Genomic DNA, 21605 nt, shown 5'->3' with positions numbered 1-21605 from the left:
TATAATTTTGCAAGAAAACTATTTTTAAATATTCTCTATCATTTGCCCCCCTATGTCATCTCATTTTCTCTTCCTCTGAGCCTCAGAATGTTTATCCCTCTCTCATGGCTGTGGGCTAAGGATCCTTGCTCTCCTTACTACTGTTCTGGAGTTTCTTCTTCTTTTTTTTAAAGATTTTGTTTTTAAGTAATCTCTATACCCAACGTGGGGCCTGAACTCACACCCCCAAGATCAAGAGCCACATGCTCCACAAACTGAGCCAGCTAGGTGCCCCTGTCCTGCAGCTTCTTGAATACAGAGACCAAATTGGGCATCAAAGTGACTGAAAGTATGCTAATCTCTTCCTTCTCAATGCAGGGCCAGTGTCTATTTCTATCTCTTTTGTATCACTCAGGCACAACATCACATAAGACCTAGCAAACATGACAGCCATAATACATTCTTGTCCAGCTCAGGGTACAGATCTTCTGAAGTGCCCAAATTCTATCCAGTTTCAGCTCAGAACTTTCACTGTGGGGGTCTCCTAGAAAGTCTTCTCTTCCCAGTTTTTCCTCTGATAGGCTAAGGTAAAGTTCTCTCTTGTTCAAGGTCTCCTGGCCCCAAGGACACAGAGCCCACTCTGAGCTTCTCTGGTCTGTTGGCTGGACTGTGGCAGAATGGCTTCCTCAAATTCTAGTCTTCTGTGCTATCAAGTTCAATCCTAACAGTCCTCACTTGTTCAGATGCCTCATATCTAATTTCATTCATTTCTCTTCCTTCCCTTTTTATTCTTGTCATTTTCCTTCCACCCACTATGAGTATAAATCCCCCACAACCTAAGTTCTCTATCATTTAGCTGAATGCTTTATACCATCAATTTTTAAAATTTTAACTCATTTAGATTATAGGATCACAGCCCTTCATGTGGAGTACAGAAAAGATCTAGGCAAGTCACATATACTCAAGGACATGAAAAGGCAATAATAAATGAAAAAATTCAAGTGGCTGATAAATACATTTGTGAGGGATACAGTTTTAAAATATCATTATTTACAAATTAAATTACATCAAAATTAAAAAGTATTTACCCTCTTTTTCCCCCTTTCCTTTCAGAGAGGAAGACTTTGTTGGACTTCCAATCCTTTGTGAGTTGACTGGGGGTAATAGATATGGGGGTAGTAGATACGGAGAAAGGTGGAAACTAGACAGACTAAACTGAGCTACAAGGTTTGAGTTATAGAAAACAGGGGAATAAATATTTTTTACCTTGGATTAGGTGATGGTTTCTTCGCTATGACACCAAAAGCACAAGTGAAAAGTGAGAAAATAGATAAGGTGGATGGACGTTATAAAAATTAAAAACCTTCACGCGTCAAAGGATACCATCAAGAAAAGACAACCCACAAAATGCGAGAAAATATTTACAAAGAGACTTCTGATCAAAATATATGAAGAACTCTCACAACCCCACATTAAAAAGACATATAACCCAATTAAAAACTGGGCAAAGACTTGCCTAGACATTTCTCCAAAGTAAACACACAAATGGTCAATAAACACATGAAAAGATGCTCAACATCATTAGTCATTAGATAAATGAAAACCACACTGAGATACCACTTCATCCCCAGCATGATTCCTAAGATAAAAGACAGACAATAATAAATGTGTGAAAATGTGGAGAAATTGGAACTCTCAAACTTTGCTGGAGGCATTGTCAAATGGTGCTACTTTGGAAAAATAGTCTGACAGTGCCTTAAAATGTTAAACATAGAGTTACCATATGACCCAGCAATTCTACTCCTAGGTATATACTCAAGGGAAATGAAAACACATGTTCACACAAAAGTGTGTATATGAGGGGCACCTGGCTGACTCGGTAAAGCATGTGAGTCCTGATCTCAGGGTTGTGAGTTCAAGCCCCAATTGGGTATAGAGCTTACTCTATCTATCTATCTATCTATCTATCTATCTATCTATCTATCTATTCATTTATATTTTATTTTTTAATGTTTATTTATTTTGGAGAGAGAGAGCACAAGCAGGGGAGGGGCACAGAGAGAGGGAGACTGAGGATCCAAAGTGGGCTCTGCACTGGCAGCAGTGAGCCCCAATGCAGGGCTCAAACTCATGAACTGTGAGATCATGACCTGAGCCAAAGTCAGATGCTCAACCCTCTGAGCCACCCAGGCATCCCTATTTATTTATTTTTTTAATTTGGTTTTTCTTTTTACTTTTCTTCTAAGATTCTATTTTTCAGTAATCTCTTCACCCAGTGTGGGGCTTGAACCTATAACTCTGAGATCAAGTGTTGCATGCTCCACTGACTGAGCCAGCCAGGCACCCCAGTGTAGTGCTTACTTTAAAAATAAATAAATAGGGGCACCTAGGTGGCTTAGTGGGTTAAGCATTCAACTCTTGATTTTGGCTCAAGTCATGATCTCATGGTTAATGAGACTGAGCCTTGCATCAGGCTTTGCGCTGACAGTGCAGAGCCTGTTTGGGATTCTCTCTCTCCCTCTCTCTCTCTCTCTGCCCCTCCCCTGCTCAGTCGCTTACTCTCTCTCCAAAATAAGTAAATAAACATTAAAATGAATAAATAAATATATAGATAAAGCTGCACCAAAAAAACGATGTTAAAAAAATAATGTGATATATACATACAATGGAATACTATTTAGCAATAAAAGGAATGAAGTGGTGATCCATGCTACAACATGAATGAACTTCAAAAAGTAAAAGAAGCCAGTCATAAAAAGCTTTTTTGTATGATGTAGGATTCCATTTACATGAAATTTCCAGAACAGACAAACCCACAGAGCAGAAAATAGATTAGTGGTTTCCAGGGACTGGGGGACTGGGGAATGGGGAGTGACTGCTAACAGGTATGGAGGTTCTTTCTGGGGTAATGAAAATGTTCTGAGATCAGACAGTGGTGATAATTATGAAAGTCTGCGAGTAAAATCAAAACTACAGAATTTTATGGTATGTGAATTATACCTTAACAAAGCTGTTATTTAAAACCTTTTTTAAAAATACACACACACAAAAGGTTAGGAGTTATGAGGTCAGGAGGGGTGAGGAAGGGAACCAGTGTTGAGCAGTGGAGGGGATGGGGCATTTGCAGAAACAAGTTGAGAACAAGAAAAGAGAAAGAGAGCTGCCTTAAAGTATGGGATTTTATAGAGAGAAATAAAGAGGATTTTTAGGAAGTTTAGCTATGAGGTACATGAGATAATTTCTCTTTGCTCCTTCATATCTCTTCCTTCACCAAGAAAACTTGGGTTCAAATATATATGCCACAAGGATAACAGAAAGTTGGAAACAACCTAAAATTCCAATAATAATCAATCAACAAAAAAGAAAAGAGCAGGGGTATCTGGGTTGCTCAGTCAGTTAAGTGTCCAACACTTTTTTTTCTGAATTTTTTAATGTTTATTTATTTTTGAGGGGGGTGGTGCATATATAGAGGGAGACACAGAATCGGAAGCAGGCTCCAGGCTCCGAGCTCTCAGCACGGAGCCAGATGCAGGGCTTTAACTCACAGGCCCAGAGATCATGGCCTAAACCAAAGTCGGACACCCAATTGACTAAGCCACTCAGGCACCCCAAGTGTCGCTTGATTTTGGCTCAGGTTTCTCTCAGTTGGTCAGATCAAGCCCTGTGTTGGGCTCTGCACTGACAGTGTGCAGTCTGCTTGGGATTTTCTCTCTCCTCTCTCTCTGCCCCTTCCCTGTTCATATGCTCGCACTCTCTCTCTCAAAGATAAACTTAAAAATTTATTTATTTATTTGTTTGTTTGTTTGTTTGTTTTTAAAGAATTTTAAAAATGATTTTATTTATTTTATTTTTTTGAGAGAGAGGGAGATGCACAGAGAGAAGAAGAGAGAGAATCCTAAGCAGGCTCCACGCTGTTAGCACAGAGCCCAACACAGGGCTCAAACTCACCAACCATGAGATCATGACCTGAGTTGAGATCAAGAGTCGAATGCTTAACCAACTGAGTGACCCAGGCACCCCTGGAAAAAAAATTTTTTTTAATAAAAAAGTAAGAGCAGAGTAACATTAAAATATGTCAATGTGACCACTGACTTGGGAAAACATTCACAAAATATTAGGTGAAAACTGCAAACTACAAACAGTACGGTATGACACCATTTTTAAAAATAAATATATGTCTATATATGTCTTAGTCTGTTGAAGCTGCTATGACAAAATATCTGAGACTATGTGGCTTATAAACAGCAGAAATTTATTTCTCATAGTTCTGGGGGCTGGGAAGTCTAAGAACAAGGTGTCAAAATGGCTGTGTTCTACCCTCTTCCTGGTTCATAGCTGGCACTTCTAGCTGTGTCCTCACATGGTGTAAGGGACAAGAGATGTCTCTGGAGCCTGTTTTGTAAAAGCAGTAATATCATTCATGAGGGCTTTGCCCTCATGAAGTAATCACCCCAAGGCCTACCTCTTACTATCATTACCTTTGTGGGTTAGGGTTCAATAAATGAATTTGGGGGGACACAGACATTCAGACCATAGCAATATGCATGAAAGAAAATCTGAAACCATATACAACAAGATGTTAATAGTTCTTATCTATGTTGAGTGATTTTAGATTATTTATAATTTTACCCTTTTGGTATTAACTGTATTTCCTAATTTGTATGTAATATATATCTATTATGTATGTAATTTAAACGGTTTTATTTCCTTTAAACACGTAGATACCACAGGTTCAGGGCTTGGAGAGGGGGTCTTCCCCTTATAGATACTACTAGGTTTCCCCAAGGTCCAGGCTATCATCTGAGGTCTGGACTAAAGGAGCTATCTTGTACATATAGCAGTAATTTTAGGAGTACCTATGGGTTACAGCCATCACTTGATCTTCAATGAATATCCAGCCCCCCTATATTTTTTTAATTTAATTTTTTTTTGAGAGAGAGAGAGAGAGAAAGAGAATGCACCTGCGCGTGAGTGTGTGAGAGCAGGGGAGCGGCAGGAGAGGGAGAGAGAGAATCATAAGCAGGCTCCATGCCCAGCATAGAGGCTGACCTCAGGAACTGTGAGATCATGACCTGAGCCGAAATCAAGAACTGGACGCCTAACCGACTTAGCCACCCAAGCGCCCCGACCCAACCGCACCCCCCTTTCAAACCACCATTTTCAAGTGGTATTCACAAATATACAACCATAGAAACTTGTGATTCTGATCCACAAAACTATTATTGAGTCATACATGCTTTGAAATGGAAAAACATAGTGATACACAGAGTCTAGAAGGCTGATCCTCTAAACCAGAGATAAAGAATAAATGGATAATGGAAGATGATGAAGAATCTGTACCTGGAGGTTGCAGAGAGTTATATTATACCGTTATGTTTACATATCTGTCCCCCAGGCTAGAGGGTAGCTTCTTGAGGTCAAAACCTGTGATACAGTCAACTCTGTGTCCCTGGAACTTATACACAGCGCTTGGAACATGGTAGGTGCTCGGTTATTTGTGGACTTCTATTTTACCCATTTATTTTTTTTTAATTAAAAATTTTTTTTTCCTAATGTTTATTTATTTTTGAGAGAGAGAGAGTGCAAACAGGGAAGGGCAGAGAGAGAGGGAGACAGAATCTGAAGCAGGCTCCAGGCTCCAAGCTGTCAGCACAGAGCTGGACATGGGGCTTGAACTGACAAACCATGAGATCATAACCTGAGCTGAAGTCTGCCACTTAATGGGTTGAGCCACTCAAGTGCCCCTATTTTACCCATTTAAAAAACTGACTTGTCTTTTTATTATTGAGTTGTACGGGCTTTTAAATTTCCTTTATCAGACACATGTCTTGAGAATATTTTCTCTCAGCCTGTGGCTTGCCCATTTGTTTTCTTTAAAAACATTTTTTAAAATGTTTATTTATTTTTGAGAGAGAGAGAGAGTGTGTGTGAGTGGGGAAGGGGGTAGAGAGAGAGATGGAGACAGAACTCTAAGTGGGCTCCAGGCTCTGTGCTGTCAGCATAGAGTCCAATGCGGGGCTTGAACTCACGAACTGTGAGACGCTTCACCGACTGAGCCAGCCAGGAGCCCCTGCCCATTTGTTTTCTAAATACCGTTGTTTTTTTTTTAAGTTTATTTATTTACTTAGAGTGCATGTGCAGGGGAGGGGCAAAGAGAGGGAGAGAGAGAGGGAGAGATAGAGAGAGAGAGAATCCCAAGCAGGCTCCACACTGTTAGCACAGAGCCGGACTTGGGGCTCAAACTCACAACCATAAGATCATGACCTGAGCTGAAATCTACAGTCAGATGCTTGACTGACTGAGCTACCCAGGTGCACCTTCATGGTGCTTTTTAATTAATGGAAGTTTTTAATTTTATAAAATCCCATTTATCTTTTATGGTTAGAGCCTTCTGTCGTATTTAAAAAATCTTTGCCTATCACAAGATCATAAAGAAATTTTTCCTTTTTTTTCCCCCTCTGAAAGCTGTATAGTTTTAGCTTTTACATTTAGGTTTTGTTGAATCCTATTTTAACTGTAAAGCTCTATCACTGTTTGATTCATTTTATATTTTTGTATCTTAGAAAAGGTCTTATTCCTTTCTGATTTCCACACAACCAAGGGGGATGCCTGCCAGTATTTCTTTCACAGACAACTCTAGCTCAGTCAACTGAGGTGACGTACTGCAGGCATCCCATGAGATTTTGTATTCATGCCCCCTTTCCTGAACTTGCACATTTTTGTAAAGCACATTTTTTTTTACATGTCGCCTCACTGATCCTCACAACAACTCACGAAAGTAGGCAGAGACACTTCCATTTTAAAAAACAAGGAAATTGACAATCAAAAACAAAAGGACTTGTCCAAGATCATTCAGGGAATAAATGACAATTAGACAGGACTCAGGATAACTTAACTTTTGTTAGTTAAGAATGTAATGAGAGTATACTATACATGTGACTTTATTTCAAACACAACACACACCTCTTAGACTTCTTTCCTGGGAATGACTTGTTCTATAACAATACAAGTTTAATACTGTGGGCCATGAGCTCTAATAAACTTGAAAACAATAGGGTAGAAGAGCTCATTGCAGATCCCCTCTGCACCCTGATTAAATGGAGAGACATGGGAGATGACGATGGGGAAGGAATAGAGAATCCAGAATAGGAAGAGAGTGAAAGAAAGCTCTCAGAAGACGGGCCCAATAGCTATGCCTAGTAGGAAGATAGTGGTTGGGTTTAGCCAGCATAAAGTTATGAAGTCTAGCTCTCCAGAATCAGGGAAAGCTTTCCATGAGAGCCCTTTTCCTGGCCCCCATTCCAAATGGATGTCTCTTGGCCTAACATAATAATACTATTTATTAGTGATCATTCACTGAGCTCTTACATGCCAGGTGATTTACATATGTCATCTCTGGTTCCACTATGATCTTTTAAAGTAGGCACAATCATTCCCACTTCACAGATGAGAAAACTGAAGCTTAGCAAGAGTAAATCGTTTGCCCACAATTACACAGCTGAGATGGAACAACACAAACCCAGGTCTGCCTAACTCCTAATTCTTCCTACTACAACAGCCTCCCAAAGAAAATGTTCAGGGGCCACACCCTTTTCCAAAAGTACCGGCATTTATTCTGCTACTACAGCAGCTGCTTCCTACCTTTCCTGTACAGGCCCACACTTGAACCTCCACTTACATAATTTGGATTTACCCACTTCTCTATTCTCTGAACCGACAGTCCCTTTTATATTACCACCTCAGTAATATGAGTGTTATTAAACACTCTTCAATCCACTCCTGTCTCAGTTCCCAGCCCTCATCTTCCTGCCCCATTCATAGTCCCCAAGGCCCCTTTTCCCTGTTCTGTAGTTCACATTCCTAGATGCTTCCTGGGAACTAACACCCTCCCTCCCGCAACTTCCCAGTGTATTTGCCATAATTGCACAATGTGGAACTACTGACTGTATGTATGTGCCCATATTTGCACAATGTGGAACTACTGACTCCTTTTAGCATATGTATTTGAATCATTCACCAAGGTGGTCAGTGGAAATGGGAATTTAAGGAACTCTTTCTATCTGCTCAGCAATAGGTCAACTCTGGGCAGGAGAATGTTCTAAACTCCAGAAGAAAGGTTTCCCCTGTCTTTGGTCATCAGCAGCTTTCTGCCAGTCATAAAACTCTTTCCCTCTTTTCTTGGCCTCCTGAAGGAAGACTGGGAAGACAGCAGTATTCAGTTGCTCTTCTCTAACAACCTGACCTTGATCTGTGGCCCGATGAGGAGCGTCAATAGCACTGATAACTGTTTTCCTGTCTGAGTCTTCTCTTGGGCACGACTGAAGGGAAGAGACAAAGAGGGTGGATTTGGGAGGACCAGCTTATGCTTAGGTCTCTTCCCGATAGGAATCTAGGTCTGTATAAGGAGACTGATTATAACAGGTCAGGTGCTGTAGGCATTACAGTGACTGACTCCTCACATTCCCCCTCCCCCAATATACTATAGAGCCTCTTGGTCAACATTCTTTCTTATTCCATCCTTACCTGCAGCCTGGTGGCTCCATGGCAACAGAAGATATGGTATGCGTGTCTATGGGCATGTATGTTTATGTATGGAGGAAAAGAACGGGTTGGATGCTCCCCAGCCCTTCCTCTTGAGAGCTGCTTGGATCCCAGCATATTCTCCATCATAAACTTACAATAGCTTTAGGGGTGTCTCCTCCCATTAAGTCTTTGTTCCTAGATCTGACCCCCCTTCACCATGACCCATACTACAGCAGCCTCATTAGAAACGCCCAGAAAAGAGGGGATCTTCTGTTGCTTGACAAAATAGCATTAGCCCAAGCCTCTGCACCACAGCCCAAATGTATGCATGGACGAGCTCATCTAATGTTTGCTCTCATGCTTGCACTCTCTCTCTCTGTGCTCTCTCTTTCTTTCGGAAGGACAAAGCCAGCCCTCAGAAGCCGGGGTCCAAATGTGCTGATCGGTTATCCTAGCGTCTCTGCCCTGCCCCTCCCCCAGCTCCGCTAAGCCATACCTCTGTAAGGAGCCTTGAGCTGTACCCGGAGGCTTCTGTTCCTTTTGCACTGCAACCAAGCTCTACCTCGACAGTTCCAGCTGAGGCATTGTTCCACGGGACCACACAGGGGGAACTGAACCGATTTCCTAAGATCTGATTTCTGCTAATACAATGGCATCGTTGCTAATGCAGGGAGGCTGCGCAATCCCAGCCCCAGTATCCTTGCTGCTGCCGCTGCTACTGGTGCTGCGGTGACGTTGCTGCTAAGGGAAGGGGGAAGGGAAAGGAGCAGGCATGCCCACAGTACAGCCACTCAGCCTCCCTCCCTGTCAGTCCCTGTGGGCCCTTTAGCCTAGGGAAGGGGGAGGGGAGAGAAAGCCACAGAGGGCAGCCAGGGCTGGAAGACTGAGAACTCTGAAGGCAGCAAAGAAAATTAGACCAGAGAGCTGGGTCTAGCTTCTCTTTTGCTCTTAGGAGTCTCAGGGAAAAAGTCTGGGCAGAGCCTTAGAGCTTCCTTCCTTCCTTTAGGCCCCTCCTTTTAGATCTTAGCCAGAAACCTCTCCCTCCTCTCTTCACCCACTCTGAATGACTCCTTGTTTTCCAGCTTTTTCCTTTCACTAGGATTCCAGACTAGCCTCAGGGCAGAGCAGCCATCCTGGGAGGGGGTTTCTGAAACCTTGAAGGGAGGTTTCAGGGACCAGGCATCATTCTGTCAGCAGGTAGAGTCTTTGTGTATCCCAGCTAGATTCAGCACTAGGCTTTCTAGGGTGTGCCTCTTCAGAGAAATGAGGTCTGTCTCAGAAAAAAGAGAGACTGGGCCATAGGCAGGCTTCTATACACAGGGTGGTAGTGAGCCTTAGGACCGAGTTGAGCACAGGTCCCTTCCTAACACAGAGTCTGATTCAGTTCCCTACATCTTCAGAGGTTCTGTTAGTGTGGGCGGAACAAAACCTTCTCCCTTCACCTGCATCAGGTTTTGGTCAAGTGGCGTCCAGCTGAGCCAGTGGTGAGGCAGAATCCATTTGACCAGGCTGAGGGGCCAGGAAGCTTATTTTCCTAGGGAAAGGAAGGCTAAGGAAAGGGAGAGGTCTTCCCTCTGCCAGAGAAAAATCTCAGTTCTGCCTGTAGGTCTACAGAGCCCTTCACCCCTTCCCAGCTCCACTTTCCTCAGGTTCTGGGCCAGTTCTGTGGGAATCAGTAAACAGTGGAGAAGCTACAGCCAGAGCCAGTTGTACAGTAAGCAGCAGCACTGTCTGTCTACTTCAGGTCACTGCCCCCTGCTGCCACCCTTGATGGCAAAGACAGTCACAAGCTGGGGACCTATCTAGGTCTCCTCTCAGTGTTGACTAGTATCTGGATCCCTCAGCCAAGCCCCTGGATTTCAGGTCCCTAGAAAGAAGACTTGGGTCCAGTGGCCAGGACCACAGCAACTACCACTCAGGATCCACAAGAGATATAGTTTCTTTCCCCTTATTGCTTCTTCTATTTCCTATGTGACCCATGAGTCTACAGATGATATGCTAAAATGAACAGAGTTGCACAGAGAACAGAGAAGTAGGTAAAGTTCCAAAAACCCACCTCCAACCTAAATCTGTTTGAGGGGCAAAGGCACCTTGATCTCATAAAGCAGGAAACAATGAGGAAGAGAAGGAGAGAAGGAGGCTGCTTCATAAAACTGACCATTAGTGGTTTTCACAAGGAGACTGAAAGCAGCAGAAATGGTGTTGGTGTCACTGTACATGCATACCTCCTTGTATGGAGCGTCACTTTGTTATGTTTTCAGATACTGCATTGTTGTTGTTGTTTTTGTTTGTTTTTTGGCAACACTGTGTGGAGCAAGTCTATCAGCGCCATTTTTCAAACAGGATTTATTTATTTTGTGTCTCTGTGTCATATTTTAGTAATTCTCACAATATTTCAAACTTTTTCATTATTATTAAATTTGTTATGGTGACTTGCGATCAGTGATCCTTAAAAAAATTTTTTTAAAGTTTATTATTTTGAGAGAGAGAGAGAGAATGTGCACGTGCATGTGAACAAGTAGGGGAGGAGCAGAGAGAAAGGCAGAGTAAGAATACCACATAGGCTCTGTGCTGTCAGCTCAGAACCCAACACGGGGCTTGATCTCATGAATAGTGAGATCATGACATAAGCTGAAATCAAGAGTCGGAAACTTAACCAACTGAGCCACCCAGGCGCCCCATGAATAGTGATCCTTGATATAACTATTGTTAATTGTTTTGGGGCACCATGAACCATGCCCATAAAAGATAGTCAACTTAATAAATGTTGTGTGTGTTTTGACCGCTCCACTGTCTGGCTGCTCCCCTCCCTCTCTCCTTCCCCTTTGGGCTTCCTTATACCTTGAGACATAATAATATTGAAATTAGGCCAACCAATAACCCTACAGTGGCCTCAAAGTATTCAAATGAAAGGAAGAGTTGCACATCTCTCACTTTAAATTAAAAGGTAGAAATGATTAAGCTTAGTGAGGAAGACATGTTTATTTATTTTTATTTTTATTTTTTTTAATATGAAATTTATTGTCAAATTGGTTTCCATATAACACCCAGTGCTCATCCAAGGAAGGCGTGTTTAAAGCTGAGATAGGCCAAAAGCTGGGCCTCTGTGTCAAACACTTATCCAAGTTGTAAATGCAAAAGAAAGTTCTTGAAGGAAGTTAAAAGTGCTACTCTGCTAAACACATGAATCATAAGAAAGCAAAACAGCCTTATTATTGATAAGGAGAAAGCTTCAGTGGTCTGGATAGAAGAGCAAGCCAGCCACATTTCCTTAAGCCAAAGCCTAATCCACAGCAAGGTCCTAACTCTCTTTAATACTGTGAAGGCTGAGAGAGGTGAGGAAACTACAGTAGAAAAGTTGGAAGCTAGCAGAGGTTGCTTCATGAGGTTCAAGGAAAGAGGCCATCTCCGTGACATAAAGTTGCAAGGTGAAGCAGCAAGTGCTGATGTAGAAGCTGCAGCAAGTTATCCAGAAGAGCCAGCTAAGATCATTAACGGAGGTGGCTACATGAGACAACAGATTTTCAATGTAGACAAAACAGCCATATATTGGAAGAAGATGTCTTCTAGGACTTTCATAGCTATAGAGGAGAAGTCAGTTCCTGGCTTCAAACTTCAAACGATAGGTTGACTCTCATTAGGGGCTAAGGCAGCTGGTGACTTTAAGTTGGAACCAGTCAGTGTTCATTCATATACCATTCCAAAAATCCTAGGGCATTTAAGAATTATGCTAAATCTACTCTGTCTGTGCTCTGTAAATGGAACAAAGCCTGGATGACGGCACATCTGTTTACAACATAGTTTGCTGAGTATTTTAAGCCCACTGTTGAGGCCTACTGCTCAGAAAAAAAAAAGATTCCTTTCAAAATACCACTGCTCGTTGACAAGGCACCTGGTCACCAAAGAGTTCTGATAGAGAGGTACAATGACACTAATGTTATTTTCAAGCCTGCTAACAAAACATCCACTCTGCAGCCCATGGGTCGAGAAGTCATTTCAACTTTCAAGTCTTATTGTTTAAGAAATACCTTTCATCAGGCTCTAGTGCCATATATAGTGATTCCTTTGATGGATCTGGGCAAAGGTAATTGAAAATCTTCTGGAAAGGATTCACCACATCTGGTGCCATTAAGAACACTCATGATTTATGGGAAGAGTCAAAATATCAACATTAACAGGAGTTTGGAAGAAGCTGATTTCAACCCTAATGGATGACTTTGAGGGGTTCAAGACTACAGTGGAGGAAGTGAGTGCAGATGTGGTGGAAATAGCAAGGGAACTAGAATTAGAAGTGGAGCCTGAAGATGTGACTGAATTGCTATTACTGTCATGATAAGATTTTAATGGATGAGGAGTTGCTCCTTATGGATGAGCAAAGAAAGTGGTTTCTTGAGATGGAATCTACTCCTGGTGGAGATGCTGTGAAGACTGTTGAAATGACAGCAAAGGATTTAGAAATTACATAAACTTAGTTGATAAAGCAGTGTGGGGTTTGAGAGAATTGACTCTAATTTCAAAAGAAGTTCTACTGTGGGTGAAATGCTATGAAATGGCATTGAATGCTATAGAGAAATTGTTTGTGAAAGAAAGAGTCAATAAATGTGGAAAACTTCATGGTCTTATTTTAAGAACTTGCCACAGTCACCCCAACCTTCAGCACCCACACCCTGATCAGTCAGGAGCCATCAACACTGAGGCAGGACCTTTTACCAGCAAAAAGATTACAACTCACTGAAAGCTAAGATGATGGTTAGCATTTTTTAGCAATAAAGTATTTTTAAATTAAGGCATACACCTTTTTAAAGACATAATGCTATGGCACACTTCACAGACTATAGTATAGTATAATTGTAACTTTTATATGCACTGGGAAACCAAAATAGTCATTTGACTTGCTTTATTGCAATATTCACTTTATTGCAGTGATCTGGAACAGAACCCACAATATCCCTGAGGTATGGCTGTACTTCCCTCTTCCCTGAAACAGACCTCAAAGTGGGTTGGATAAGGAGCTTTAGTGTAGGGCAAAGCCAATCCCCATGACCAAGCATAGAGTTCTAGCTTCTTACTATAAGAGCTCGAGGGCCATGGTCTTTGTCCCTGAGATTTCTGTGAAGCTAAGCCATGCATTGTACTGGAGAGCCACTACTTAGGAAATGTTTGTAGTTGCCTATAGAAGGTGGCAGCTTTCACATTTTAAGTGCTTGGCTTACTTCACCACACCATCACCTATCTTCTACCCACTACTGCCAAAGATCTATAGTGTTTTTGATGAAAGATCAAATTATTTTCCGGTTAGAAACAAAATACAAATATTGTCACATTATAAACCCCAACTGGCTCCTAATTAGTATTCTCACCTGCAATTTACCTTCCAGTACTACCAGATTCATCTCCTTAAAGTACCATCTTTCTTCCATATGTCGCTCCTTCTACCTCTTTTAATGGTTTCCCATTATCCTTAGAATTAAGTTCAAACTCATTTTGGCTTTCAAGGTCCTCCATCTTTGCTATCTATCTACTCCCTCTCTATACAACCCTACTTCCCATACTTCATCATGTAGTCCTTCAAACTTGTTTCACTATCTCATTTCCATTTTTTAAAATTAATTAATTAAATAATTAATTTATTTAAATGTTTATTTTCAAGAGAGAGAGACAGAGCATGAGAGGGGGAGAGGCAGAGGGAGGGGGAGACACAGAATCCAAAGCAGGCTCCAGGCTCTGAGCTGTCAGCACAGAGACCAATGTGGGGCTTGAACCCAGAAACTGTGAGATCATGACCTGAGCCAAAGTCAGATGCTTAACCAACTGAGTCACCCAGGCACCCCTATTTTTTTTATTTTTAAATATAATTTATTGTCAAATTGGCTAACAAAAAGTGTTTACAGTGCGCTCTTGGTTTTGGGGGTAGATTCTCATGATTCATCGCTTACATACAACACCCAGTGCTCATCTCAACATGTGCCTTCCTCAATGTCCACCACCCATTTTCCCCTCTCCCATCAACCCTCAGTTTGTTCTCTGTATATAAGAGTCTCTTATGGTTTGCCTCCCTCCCTCTCTGTAACTATTTTTTCCCCTTCCCTTCCCCCATGGTCTTAAGTCTCTCAAGTTCCACATATGAGTGAAAACATATGATATCTGTCTTTCTCTGACTTATTTCACTTAGCATAATACCCTCCAGTTCCATCCATGTTGCTGCAAATGGCAGGATTTCATTCTTTCTCATTGTTAAGTAGTATTCCCATAATCTCATTTCCACTCTGCTGCCTTTGTTCAGATTCTCCTACCTGTTACACTTGGATCTCTACTCAGAATTATTCAGAATCTACAAGGCTCAGATCAACTCATCCGCCAAGTCTTCACTGATCAGCCCAGAGCCAGAAATTATCTGTCTTCTGAACCTGTGGCTACAGGCTGTGAGTTTTACAGACAGGAAAAAAATCCCATAAAACTCAGTAGATCAATATGGGATTGCCAATTTCTTACATTGCCAAGTAGCATCATTAAAAAAACAAAATAGGGGTGCCTGGGTAGCTCAGTTGGTTAAGTGACCGGCTCTTGATTTCAGCTCAGGTCATGATCTCGTGGTTTGTGCTCTGCACTGACAGTGCAGAGCCTGCTTGGGATTCTCTTTCTCTCCCTCTCTTTGCCCCTGCCATGCTCTTTCTCAAAATACATAAATAAACTTAAAAAAAAAACTTTGCATCAACTATCATCATTTCATAAAAATAAGCATATCATTACTTTTCTCATTTCATTGCATACTGATGCAAAATTCATGAAAAAGTAGCATTAGTCCACAAACAGTTTTGATTAAGTAAATCATTTGTCTTTTGATGCGTTTATTGTTCTTTTTTTCTTTTTTTTTTTCCAACTTTTATTTATTTTTGGGACAGAGAGAGACAGAGCATGAGCAGGGGAGGGGCAGAGAGAGAGGGAGACACAGAATCGGAAACAGGCTCCAGGCTCTGAGCCATCAGCCCAGAGCCTGATGCGGGGCTCGAACTCACAGACCGTGAGATCGTGACCTGGCTGAAGTCGGACGCTTAACCGACTGCGCCACCCAGGCGCCCCATATTGTTCTTTTTTTCATATCCACTTTAATGTCTCTTTTAACTGCAAAGTCCAAGTTAAATTCATCTTTGCCCAATATCCAGCGTATAAGACAGAATTTTTATTTTGTGTTTCCCACAAAACCTAGCACAGTGCTTGGGCAGATAGAAAATGGTGAGTCCAAGTCTTGTTGAACACGCGTAGTATAAAAAAAGATGAACCTTGAGTGTAAATGAGAGTGAGCAATAGACAGATCTGACTCAAACGGCTTAGAAGAGAAGACCCCTGTTCATGTGGGGGTAAAAAAGATCTGTTAAAAGAAAGCTTTAAAAAAAAAAAAAAGGAGTAATTCTTCATAACCTTGAGTCAGGCAATATATTCTTAGACACAATGCCAAAAGTACAAGTGACAAAAGAAAACATAAAGTGGACTTCATAAGAATTTAAAGCTTTTTGCTTCAAAGGATACAATCAAGATAGTGAAAAGACAACCCACAGAATGGGAGCAAATATTTGCAAATCATATTTCTTTCTCTTTTTTAAAGTTTTATTTATTTATTTTGAGAGGAAGGGAGAGAGAGAGTGAGAGAGAGAACACGAGCAAGGTTGAAGCAGAGAGAGGGAGAGAGAATCCCAAGCAGGCTTTGTGCCGGCAGCACACAAGCCCCAATGAGGGGCTTGAACTCATAAACTATGAGATCATGACCTGAGCTGAAACCAAGAGTCAGATGCTTACCCAACTGAGACACCCAGGCACTTCTGCAAATCATATTTCTGATAAGAGATTGCTATCCAGAATATATAAAGAACTCTTAACAACTCAATAATAAAAAGATCTATAACTCAATTAAAAAATGGACAAAGGATTTGAATAGATATTTCTCCAAATAAGACATAAAAATCGTCAATAAGCACATGAAAAGAATTCCAATGTCATTTGTTATTAGGGAAGTGCAAATCAAAACTAAAATGAAATACCACTTCACCCTTCTAGAATGGCTAAAATCTAAAAGACGGACAATAACAAGTATTGATGATAATGTGGAGAAATCAGAACCCTTATACATGGCTGGGAGGATTGTAAAATGGTGCAATCACTTTGGAAAACAGTCTGGAAGTTCTTTAAAATGTGAAATATAGAGTTACCATATGACCCAGAAATTCTACTCCTAGAGATATTCCCAAAAGAAATGAAAACAAAAATTCACACAAAAGCTTGTATACAAATATTCACAGCATTATTCATGATAGCCAAAAAGTGGGAACAACCAAGTGTCTTTCAATAGATGAATGGATAAGTAAAATGTGATATGTTCATAAAATGGAATATTATTCAACAAAAAAAGGAATGAAGTACTGAAACATGTTATAACATAGATGAACCTTGAAAACATTACTCTAAGTGGAAAAAGCCAAATATGGAAGGTCACATATGATTTGACTGCATTTATATGAAATGTACAGATTAGGCAAATCTACGGAGACAAAAAGTAGGCTAGTGGCTGACAGGGACTTGGGGAACGGGGAAAATAGGGAGTGATTGTTAACAGGTATGGGATTTCTTTGTGGGATGATGCAAATGTTTTAAAATTAGATTGTGGTGATAGTTGCTCAACTCTGTGAATATGCTAAAAACAACTAAACTGTATACTTTAACTGGTGAAACATGGTACATCAATTATATCTCCATTAATCTGTTAAAAGGAGTAAGTTGCAGCAGCAATCAACAGTGTTGCTCAGCTCCACAGAGACAGAAGTCTTTGAAGTTTCTGCAACTGGGTAAGGGTGATGGAATTTCAGGTATACAGAAAGCAGAGGCATTTCTGGCATCACTGGCATGTCAACCCAAGGGCCTGAGACAATACCCTCTTTCTCCTGTTTTTTTCAACACAAAAATTCTTAAAAGAATAGATTATGTTGGGGTGCCTGGGTGGGACTTTGGCTCAGGTCATGATCTCACCACTTGGCTCATGGGCCCACATTGGGCTCTGTGCTGACAGCTCAGAGCCTGGAGCCTGCTTCGGATTCTGTGTCTCCCTCTCTCTCTCTGCCCCTCCCCCACTTGTACTCTGTCTCTCTCTCTCTCAAAAAAATAAAAAAAATAAAAAGAATAGATTATGTTAACTTTATTTTCTCCCTAACCATTTCTTAACTACCTAAAGTCTGTCTGTCTTGTAATACTTGGTCTGAAATAGTTTAATTTTGAACTTACATTATTAAAATTTTTTTATTTGACTATTTTCTCCTATTGAAACCCTCTTTTCCCTTTGGCTTTAATCTTCCTAGTTCTTCCTCTTAGATCATTCTTTCTTCATGGTTTAATAAACCAATACCTGGCACACTTTTAAATGTAGACTTATAGGGGCGCCTGGGTGGCTCAGTTGGTTAAGCGTCCGACTTCGGCTCAGGTCACGATCTCGTGGTATGTGAGTTCGAGCCCCGCGTCGGGCTCTGTGCTGACTGCTCAGAGCCTGGAGCCTGTTTCAGATTCTGTGTCTCCCTCTCTCTCTGACCCTCCCCCGTTCATGCTCTGTCTCTCTCTGTCTCAAAAATAAATAAACGTTAAAAAAAATTTAAAAAAAATGTAGACTTATAGTCAAATATACTCAAATTTAAAAATTTTACAAATAATGAAAAATAATGTAGATTTACAGCAAGGCTCAGATGTGAAGTCTTTTCAACTTGAGAAGTATTTGGCCCTTCCCATTATGCCACTGATTTCCAAATCTTACATTCTTCCAGAACTTCCAGAATCAAATCTCTCAGCCTTCTTTGGACTATCAGTAACAAACACAAGCCTGAAAACACTGAGAGTTATCTGGACTCTCTCTACATTCAATCACCAAGTCATGCCGAATCTTTTTTTCAAATATTTTCGGCATTGATCTAATAATTTATTGTGCTTTACTATATTCCAACTATTATGCTAAGCACTAACTTACATTATCTCATTTAATCCATATAACCACTCTCTAAGCTAAGTATTATTATGTCTATTTTATGGATGAGAAATGAGGTTCAGGGATATTAAAAATCTTCCTAAGATAACTCAGTCAGTAAATATCTGATCTGAGATTCAGATAAAGAAATGTCTGATTCTAAAGTCAGTGTTCTTATTAACCACTTGTTATATTGCCTCTCAAATTCCCACTCTTACTCCCAATCTTTCTAATTCAGATCTGCATTACCTCTCCTTTGAATTATTATATACTTTTTCTACTAGTTTCATGCTTTCTAGTGCTTTCATTCCATCTCTTTCCTCCCAGCTATCCTATTTAATGACACAAGATTAATCTTCCCAAAGCACAGCCTTTAATATATCACCTTATTACTAAAAAGTCTTCAATGGCTCCTTACTGCCTACAGGATAATCCAAATTCCTTAATGTGACATTCAAAATTCCTTCCTACTTATCGAACCATGTTCCATTACATGCCAAATTTATTCTGAATTCTGAGTTTTGGGTTACTCCACTGGGAAGATATCTGGAATACTCTCTCCCTATTTCTCTTTTCTTTTCTTTTCTTTTCTTCTTTTTTCTTTTCCTTCCCTTCCCTTCCCTTCCCTTCCCTTCCGTTTCTTTTCTCTTCTCTTCTCTTCTCTTCTCTTCTCTTCTCTTCTCTTCTCTTCTCTTCTCTTTCTTTTCTTTTCTTTTAAAGGACCTAGCTCAAAGCCTACCATGTCTGGACGCTTTTCTTTCTTCTCCTCCTCCTCCTCCTCCTCCTCCTCCTCCTCCTCCTCCCCCTCCTCCTCCTCCTCCTTCTTTTTTTTTTAATTTAGATCCTCTTTAATTCTTAATTCTTTTTTTTCAATATATGAAATTTTTTGTCAAATTGGTTTCCATACAACACCCAGTGCTCATCCCAAAAGGTGCCCTCCTCAATACCCATCACCCTTCTTTTTAAAATGTTTATTTTTGGGGCGCCTGGGTGGCGCAGTCGGTTAAGCGTCCGACTTCAGCCAGGTCACAATCTCGCGGTCCGTGAGTTCGAGCCCCGCGTCGGGCTCTGGGCTGATGGCTCAGAGCCTGGAGCCTGTTTCCGATTCTGTGTCTCCCTCTCTCTCTGCCCCTCCCCCGTTCATGTTCTGTCTCTCTCTGTCCCAAAAATAAATTAAAAAAACGTTGAAAAAAATTTTTTTTAAAATGTTTATTTTTGAGAGAGAGAGAGAGAGAGAGAGAGAGAGAGAGAGAGAGAAAGTGTGAGCAGGGGAGAGGCAGAGAGAGAGAGAGAGAGAGAGAGAATCTGAAGCAGGCTCCAGGCTCTGAGCTGTCAGCACAGAGCCTAACACAAGGCTTGAACCCATGAAGAGTTGAGAGATGGATCATGAACTGAGCCGAAGTCAGGCACTCAACCAACTGAGCCACCCAGGTGCCCTGGAAGCTTTTCTTAATCACAGGAATTTTCTCTTGAACTTCAATACCAATCGTCTGCACAACTCATTTGGTACCAAACCTTGGCCAGTTTATTTTGTTATTTATCTCTTCATGACAGCACATTTTTGCAGTGTGGGGCTGTGTCTTATATCTTGATAGGTAATTATTAGCACAAAACCTTGGAACTTAGTAGGGCATCACCAATGTTTATTTGATAAGGCTACTGGATGGCAAGCCCAGCAGGCTAGCTGGACCCAAGATAACTTTTGGGAGCTTAGCTTAGCCTGAGAACAGCACATCTGATGAGAAGGAGGAGAGGAAGGAAGGAAGGAAGATAAAAACCAAAAAGCTGAGACTTAGTAAAAAAATTCTCAGTGCCAAGATCTTAAACTCTTAACCCTTCATTTCTCTCCATTTTCATACCACGGATGGAAAGATGACTAAACAGCTGTGTCTTCAGTCAGCACTTCCCTACCATTTATTCCCAGTCATGATCTTAGAGCATATGTTGCAAAGTGACAGCGTGACAGTCACATCTTGTGTGTCAATAGGTTTTATGTGGCTTGCACCTAAAATGCCATCATAAGAACAAAAATTTTGGAGGGGCACCTGGGTGGCTCAGTTGGTTGGGCGACTGACTTTGGCTGAGGTCATGATCTTGCAGTTCATGAGTTCGAGCCCCACATCAGGCTTGCTGCTGTCAGCCTGACAGCACAGAGACCACCTCAGATCCTCTGTTCCCCTCTCTATGTCCCTCCCCCACTTGCGCTCTCCCAAACATAAATAAATATTAAAAATAAAAAAATAAATATATAAAAATTTTGGAGATTTCTAAAAAAATAAAAAATAAAAAAAAATCTGGATTTCAGTTTGTCTTGCTTGAAAAAACTGACCATGTACCAGGCCCTCATTTCCAGATAGTAACAACTGGCTGGAATTGAGAAGTGGCTGCCCTCATAAGATAGGCATGTGCCCTTCCGTTTGACATGTTCCCATCACTCCTCATGGAGTTTTGTAACTAGCCAGGTTCACTTTATTCATTTGCATTTGCATTATTTTCCTTGATCCTATAAAGCATTTGAGATTGCAACCCTTGCCCAGAATAACAGGTATGCTTTCTCTTTCTATCCTCAACCCCAGATTTACCTGACATTTCCACAATCATGGTCACTGCAGTATTACTTGCAATAGCAAAAAATTAAAAAAACATTCTAAATATCAAATTCTATTGGATATTTATGAAGGCTAGTATAGAAAAAGGCTTAAAAGCTAATAAAAAAAAGTAGAATATCAAATTGTATACAGTAATTTCTGCTTTCCGAATATGGTGAACAAGATATTAAGGGAGACCCTTCTACTGCAAAAAACCTAGATCCTATATAACATACACCTTTTAAAGCATTTCAGGACTCAGGTAAACAGAAGAAATCTCTAAGGCTACTCCTCCTATCCCCCTCAAAAGGAGAAAAATCATGAGCTGTGGAGTAAGCAAGGAGGAGGGCCAGGGTTCCTCGTGGGCCAGTTCCCAAAACATTCTGATTGTGGTCAGAATGACAAGCCTTTGGACAACTGAAAGGTGAGGGAGTTAAACCTGAGACTCCTACATTAAGCTGAGACCTTTGAAGTACGTTCAAGTGATCCAGGGATGGTGGTTCCCTCCAACTTTTGGG

The 21605-nt window shown here is 40.9% G+C and overlaps 1 protein-coding gene across 4 annotated transcripts in view; it reads right to left on the bottom strand.

The window, feature by feature from the left end:
• RUSC2 (RUN and SH3 domain containing 2) overlaps positions 1-21605 on the bottom strand; it is a 67846-nt gene that overhangs the window by 14400 nt on the left and 31841 nt on the right. The window contains exon 1 of one of the 4 annotated variants that reach the window (XM_043566267.1): positions 8999-9466. The exons of 2 other annotated variants lie outside the window; for them this stretch is intronic. The gene's annotated coding sequence lies outside the window, so the exon portion shown is untranslated. Of the gene's footprint in view, positions 1-8998; positions 9467-21605 lie in introns of those variants that run through there. One more of the 4 variants, XM_043566268.1, reaches the window with a different exon arrangement.

This window comes from Prionailurus bengalensis, chromosome D4, assembly GCF_016509475.1.
Source record: "Prionailurus bengalensis isolate Pbe53 chromosome D4, Fcat_Pben_1.1_paternal_pri, whole genome shotgun sequence".
In the NCBI taxonomy this organism is placed as follows: Eukaryota; Metazoa; Chordata; class Mammalia; order Carnivora; family Felidae; genus Prionailurus; species Prionailurus bengalensis.
This window is presented reverse-complemented; position numbering and strand designations above follow the sequence as displayed.